This window comes from Anomaloglossus baeobatrachus, chromosome 2 (genome assembly GCF_048569485.1).
Source record: "Anomaloglossus baeobatrachus isolate aAnoBae1 chromosome 2, aAnoBae1.hap1, whole genome shotgun sequence".
Taxonomy (NCBI): Eukaryota; Metazoa; Chordata; class Amphibia; order Anura; family Aromobatidae; genus Anomaloglossus; species Anomaloglossus baeobatrachus.
The window spans coordinates 473,536,097-473,543,006 of record NC_134354.1 but is presented as its reverse complement, the minus strand read 5'-3'; positions in this window follow the sequence as shown (position 1 = coordinate 473,543,006).

Here is a 6,910-nt window from a genome sequence, read left to right as displayed (position 1 = left end):
TCCCTCCATGCGTATTTTATTAAATCGGTCTTTGACCGACCTCCACCTTTTTCGCACATCTTGTTCTATTTAAAAAAATATATTTTTAAACAAAGCCTTAAAAATTTGTTTTTCCAATTTTAAAAAATATTTAAAAGTGAAAGAAAAATACCAACCAATTTTATGTTGTAAGCCTGCATCAGCCTCATGCCATTGTGGAAATAATTCGGCACAGATAGTCACCCAACAGTCAACCCTTTTTAATTTCAACATGTAATCTGGTGAGGCTTGGTCCCACAAACATGGCATTGATTCCACCTGTATAGACAGGATATCAGTTATAAAATTGGCATGTTTGCAGAAAATCTTGGCCAAATAGTTAAGTTACGAATTTTTAATAATCATTATTACAATCTTTACTTTAAAGACATTTGTAAGGCTATGTGTCCACGTTGCTTTTTATCTGCTTTTTACACCGCAGCGTTTAGGCTATGTGTCCACGTTGCTTTTTACCTGCTTTTTTGCTGCTTTTTCAAATGCAGCGTTTTTGCCAAAATGGATGTGTTCTGCTTTCCAAGCATAGTCTATGGGATTTGGGTTTCTTGTGCCCACTATGCAGTTCAAAAAGGTGCCTTTTTGTGGCAGAAATTTGGGCAACAACTCTGCTTTTCAAAGAAGCAACATGTCAATTGTTTTTGCCATTTGCGTTTTGAACTGCAAAGCAGAGTTTTTGCCCAAGTTTCTGCCACAAAAAGGCAGCATTTTGAACAGCATAGTGCGCACAAGAAACCCAAATCCCATAGACTATGCTTGAAAAGCAGAACACATCCATTTCGGCATTAAACGCTGCAGTTGAAAAAGCAGCAAAAAAGCAGGTAAAAAGCAACGTGGACACATAGCCTTAGAAGAAGCATCACATGCTTAACCCGCCTTTTTTCTCTATTTTTGTGTTGGTTCAATACAAATAAAAGGAATAAACATGTGTACAATAAAACATGTGTAATTGCAGTAATTTTCTGGGAGAAATACCTCATGTTCTGGAACAATTTCAAGGGGAGCAACACTTTTGGTGACTGTAAATAAATATATATATATATATATATTATATATATATATATATATATATATATATATATATATACTAGAAGGTCGCCCGATTCTACGCATCGGGTATTCTAGAATTTACGTATTGTGTAGTTAATGTATGATTTTTGTTATATATATATATATAGATGTTGTTGTGTGTAGTTACCAAGTGTTTGTGTAGGGCACTGTACATGTTCTGGGTGTTGTCTGGGTGTGGCGGGGGGTGAGAGCGGTGTTGTTTGTGTGTTGCGTTGTTTGTAGAGAGCTGTGTGTCTGTAGCATTGTGTGTGTGTTGCGCGGTTTGTGTGGGGTGTGTGTGTGTTTTGGGGGGAGGTATGTTTTGTGCAATGTGTGTGTTGTGCGGTATGTGTGTGCCGCGGTGTTTGTGTGTTGGGTGTTGTGTGTGTGCGGCGTTGTCTGTGTGTGTGGGTGTCTGTGTAGGGCAGTGTTTGTGGTTCCCAGTGTGTGTGTGGTGTGTTGTGCAGTGCGTGTGTGGCGGGGTGTGTGTGTGTGTGTTTTGGGGGGAGGTGTGCACCCCCCATCGTGCTCCATCCCCCATGCTGCGCACCCCCTTCGTGCTCCATCCCCCATGCTGCGCACCCCCCATCGTGCTCCATCCCCCATGCTGTGCACCCCCCATCGTGCTCCATCCCCCATGCTGCGCAACCCCCATCGTGCTCCATCCCCCATGCTGCGCACCCCCCATCGTGCTCCATCCCCCATGTTGCGCACTCCCCATCGTGCTCCATCCCCCATGCTGCGCACTCCCCATCGTGCTCCATCCCCCATGCTGCGCACTCCCCATCGTGCTTCATCCCCCATGCTGCGCACTCCCCATCGTGCTTCATCCCCCATGCTGCGCACTCCCCATTGTGCTCCATCCCCCATGCTGCGCACTCCCCATCATGCTCCATCTCCCATGCTGTGCACCCCCCATCGTGCTCCACAGTCACACATCAGACAGTATACACGCACACATCTGATCGCATACACTCACACACACACCCCACTTCTCCCTGTGCCCACCGGTGGGCGGTCCCAGCAGCTGTGCTGCACGCCGTGCTCCTCTGCCGACACTCACAGATCCGATCCCATACACTCACACACACACACTCACACATCAGAACACACTCACACACATCCGATCGCACGCACACACTGACGATATCGCACATACGCGCTCACACAATCACAACATCCGGAGCTACCACATGCTTCCAGCCATGTGATCCTCCGGCAGGTCCTGGAAGGTCACTGCACGCACAGTATCGCCGCCGAGAAGCAAGCGATATCACGGGAGGTTGTGAGTGTGTGGATGCGATCTGATGTGTGTGTGAGGTGTGTGTGAGAGTGTGATCTGATGTGTGTGTCCTTGTGTGTGCATGTGTGTGTGTTCCGCCGCTGCAGGACCTTGATGCGCTCACCTGGGAGCCGGTGTACGCTGGTAACCATGCTACAATATTACTAGATGTGTTCCATGGTTACCAGCGTACCCCGCCCCCCGCTCGTACGGGAGCCCACACCAGCGTACGCCGGCGTACGCTGATGTGGGCTCCCGGGGGTACAGCACTCACCTGGGAGTCGGTTCGGGGAATGCGTGCGGGGGGCAGGGCCAGAGCGAGCGTGCAATGCGTGAGGGGGGCGGGGCGTGGCTGAGTTGCCAATGTGTGCAGGGGGCATGGGCGAGAGGCCAATCCGTGCGAGGGGGCGGAGCCGAGGCGAGGCGAGTGGCCAATCCGTGCGGGGGGGTGGGGCCATGGCGAGCCAAGTGGCCAATCCGCTGTTTGTCACCATAAGGACACAATTTTGGAGCAAGACAGACAGACAGACAGACAGAATAAGGCAATTATATATAGATATATATATATATATTTATATACACATATGTGCGTATATATATTGAACTGTACATGAATTCTTTATTTTAGGGCTTGGTTCTTTTGGCTGGCTTTAGTAGCATCTGTTAAGTATTTCATGAATCAAGTTTGTGCTGACAGCCTTAATGACCTGCCTGCTTTCTGTCAAATGTAAATATGAATTGCATTACCAAAAGCAGGCAAAATATATAACATTTGGAAATGTTCCCCACCCGAATGAAATTTTTTATTCATACTCCTCAATTCAATTAATAATGAGTTTTTATCAAGTTGATTTTCAATTATTAGTACTTTTTCTCTGTTCTTTGCTGTTTGTTTTGTATATATACATATATATATATATATATATATATATTTTTTTTTTTTTTAATTGGGATCAGTTCCTAATGATGGGATAGCACTTACATTATCAGTTGGTTCATCATATCCTGCTACTGCATAGACGTTTCCTTGACGTTTTGAGACTACTTGGATTAGATTCATTATTTACAAATGCTGTTTGGTAGTTATGGGTTAATATCTAGAGTCCAAGTTCTGTTAAAGGTCAATGTGAACATATCATTTAATTTTATTTTCTACCAATTACTGTTTTCACATACTGTACATTAACAGTATATGTAGTACTGATGTTTTTTCTGATACGGAGCTCCAAATACACTGATTCTTTTCACAGTCATAGAGATAACAGTCAAAATTCTAAGGGGGTTTTAGGAGCTGATCTTGCATTTTTGGTCCGAGTGCTATCAGTCAAAAAATCAGATGACACTTGGACCAATGTTGTTCAATAAGTCAGTGCACATATCTGATCCCCCTCCCCCCCCCCTGAGGAAAAGAATTGCTGTATGCACGATTTGCCTTCAAGAATCAGATGACACTCGGCCATTCAAGTCTAAGTCCATGAAGAAAATTGGACCACACTTGGATAACATCCAAGTGAGGTCCGATTTTCATGGACTGGCAGAATGGGGCAACTGGAGAACCTTTTTTTCTTTTTTCTCTCCACCTCCACTAAATAACGGATCTCAATATGATCACACTCTAGTCAAACTCTGATCAGAGTCTGATTAGCATAATCAAACCATTTTTCTCAGATGGAGAAAATATATTCCTGTGATCTTCCCCTGAAGATGTAAAGTAATAGTCAGTACAGAATTTGGTGTAAAAGGTTAGATATCCAGTAATTCAATACACAAGTGAGAAAATGAAACTGATGCGTTGCATACAATACAGGTATGAAAGGGAATCTGTCACCAGAGTTTTGCTACCTGATCTGAGAGCAGCATAATGTAGGAAAAGAGATGTAGGAAAAGAGATCCTGATTCCAGGGATTTATCACTTAGTTTACTGCAAGGATCCCCAATATGTGGCCAAGGAGTCACATTTTGCTTCCAGGATAATGATGTCTGGCTTGTGGCTGTCTGCCAGATTGGTGCATGAGCATCAGGTCTAGTGTGGCGCCTCTGAGGCTCCAGTCGCCACAGAGGTACTGCACCTCAACCAGAGGTGTAGTGTTCCATTCCCGGGTAAGGAGGAGGTCACAAATCGGTGTACACACAAACACAGCTACACTCTCATTTTGCAACACTCCACCAGACTATGGTTAGGGCCTAGTGCAACTAAGCTATGGTATAGCTACTCTCTGGTAGTAGCACCATCCCCTAAGCTGGCTTGGAGGTGGAGTTAAGTTAGTGGGAGCACACTGTGGAACGTTAGCCAGTTGGAAAGTAGGAGCAGAGGACCTTTGGTCTGGATCTGCAGCAGCTCGGCCCAGTCACAAGATAGAAGGAGTCCTAGAGCCCACGGGAGGTGCGCCATACACCCGTAGTCTAATTCCACAAATGGCATAGCGGAGTGGAGGGACTTGGCCGCAGTAGGGGACCGGTCCCTCAACTAGTGGAGAACTAAAAGGCTCAGTTAGCAAACCGGAGGCTGAGGTTACTGTAAGCATAGGACCAAGGGACGAGGCAGGAAAGTAACCCCTAAAAGGGATCCGTGGACACCGACTCAGGACTCTGTGTGTGAGGGCGCAGTACAGGAGGGAGAGGCAAGCGCAGGAAGTCAACCAGGGAAGGTATACAGAAGGGAACCCCGGCCTTGGCCTCCGAACTACCCAGGATCGGTTGGAGTCCCATCACAACAGGTCTCAGTACTCCAAGGGCAGCATCTTAAACTGTGAGTAAAAGAACTTGGGACTGCAACCCCCTGTGTCTTGGAATTCTTTGCCGACTCTGCCAGTCCCGCGTCACCACACTATTATCACCTGTAAATAACTCCCCCCACCACCGTTTTACAACGACACTGCCGAGATCATGGAACCAGGCCTTGCCGTCGCGACATCCTCCCAAACAGAATCACGGCCCAGAAATGAGTGCCCAGAGGCCCCAGTGGGGCATGTCACTAGCAACAGCTGTGAAGCGCAAATCTCCAGTTGATAACTTTTGTGAATAGTCCCACACAAAAGAGAAGATCTGGATGCACATATACTGGCCTTGGGGTTGGAGAGATAAATAAACTGCTAAGCTGAATATAGAATGATACTGTCATGTAAAGGAAGTGCTTGAAGCTGGATCCAATGGTGTGATGCAAAAGTACCTAATGAGTGTTGGTGGGAACCACTAGATGCAAGCTTACTGCTTTGGTGGGGAAGCTATGGCTGTCATTATACCAATACTGGGGGCTCTCAGTGTCACTACTTTGGGGGAGGCAAAAGCTGAATGTCACTGTCATAGAGAAATTATAAAATCCATAAAACATCACTTTCATTTCTGGATAGCGGACATATCCACACCCACATTTAACAAAAGGGAGAAACTGAGGATGAAAGAGAGCTTGCAATCTAGCACTCCACTTGATCCCTATGCAGCTGACCCCCTCCTTTGAGAAACAGGTAATTAAAGGCCTAGCAGATGAGAGGCCAATCTTAGCTTGTTGAATGCACAGGAATGCCAAGAAGGGCAGATCTGCAACCAGTAGAGATAAAAGCAGCACTTGAATTGAAAACTAGCAGAGAAATTTAAAACCTTGTTTTCCCTTTATAGAAATTATGAAGTGAGATTTTATGAACGTCAACTATGGTTTTGCATCGTTGTATGATGGCAAGGGTCACACCAAATAGATATCGGCCAGATAGCTGACAATTTCTATACCATTTTTCCTATCTATGAACGGAATAAATCATGCTAGAAAAGATGACAGTAATATCTCCTACCTGGGACCTCCATGGGCAAAGATATTGTAAAAGTTGGGGACTGGCGCCATCTCAGTCACTAATTCATTGCTTGTAATCACTGATCCCAGACACCTCATTACTGCTAAAATAAATCCAGACTTAGAGTAGCCCCTGACCCTAGCCTTCCTCCAGTGTAGCTTATGTATTGATACAGATAATATGTATGTATATTATTTACAGTTAAATGGTACACAGGCATGTATTACGGTATATACAAGTGTTTTCCACATTTGTGTATATCAGTATACAATGTATTTGTGTAATACAAACAGTGCCTTCCAAAAGTATTCACCCCCTTGACATTTTACCTATTTTATTACATAACTGTATTTAAATATTTTTATAATCTGATTTTGTTTGTGATGCATCAGCACTACGTAAATAGTGTAAGTTGAGGAAGCAAAGTGAGAAACATTATAGGCTAAAATTAAATTTATGGGATAAAATAAATAAAAATGTCCATGTGCATATGTATTCACCTCTTTTGCTATGAAGCTTCAAAAAATTTATGGTGCAAGCAATTACCTCCATAAGACACATGCTTAAAAGGAACCAAACATCAGGATTTTCCTATATAAGGTAAAGCCAGTGCAGTACTGGCACTATCAGGCAGATTATCTACATACCATTAGTGGGCAGCTCGGATGTTTAGGCTGTAAAATCCATGTTTATAAAGTTTGAAAATTCATCATGTTTTTGATTGACGTGTGCATCTCTGCTGATACTGTCCGGGCGGGTT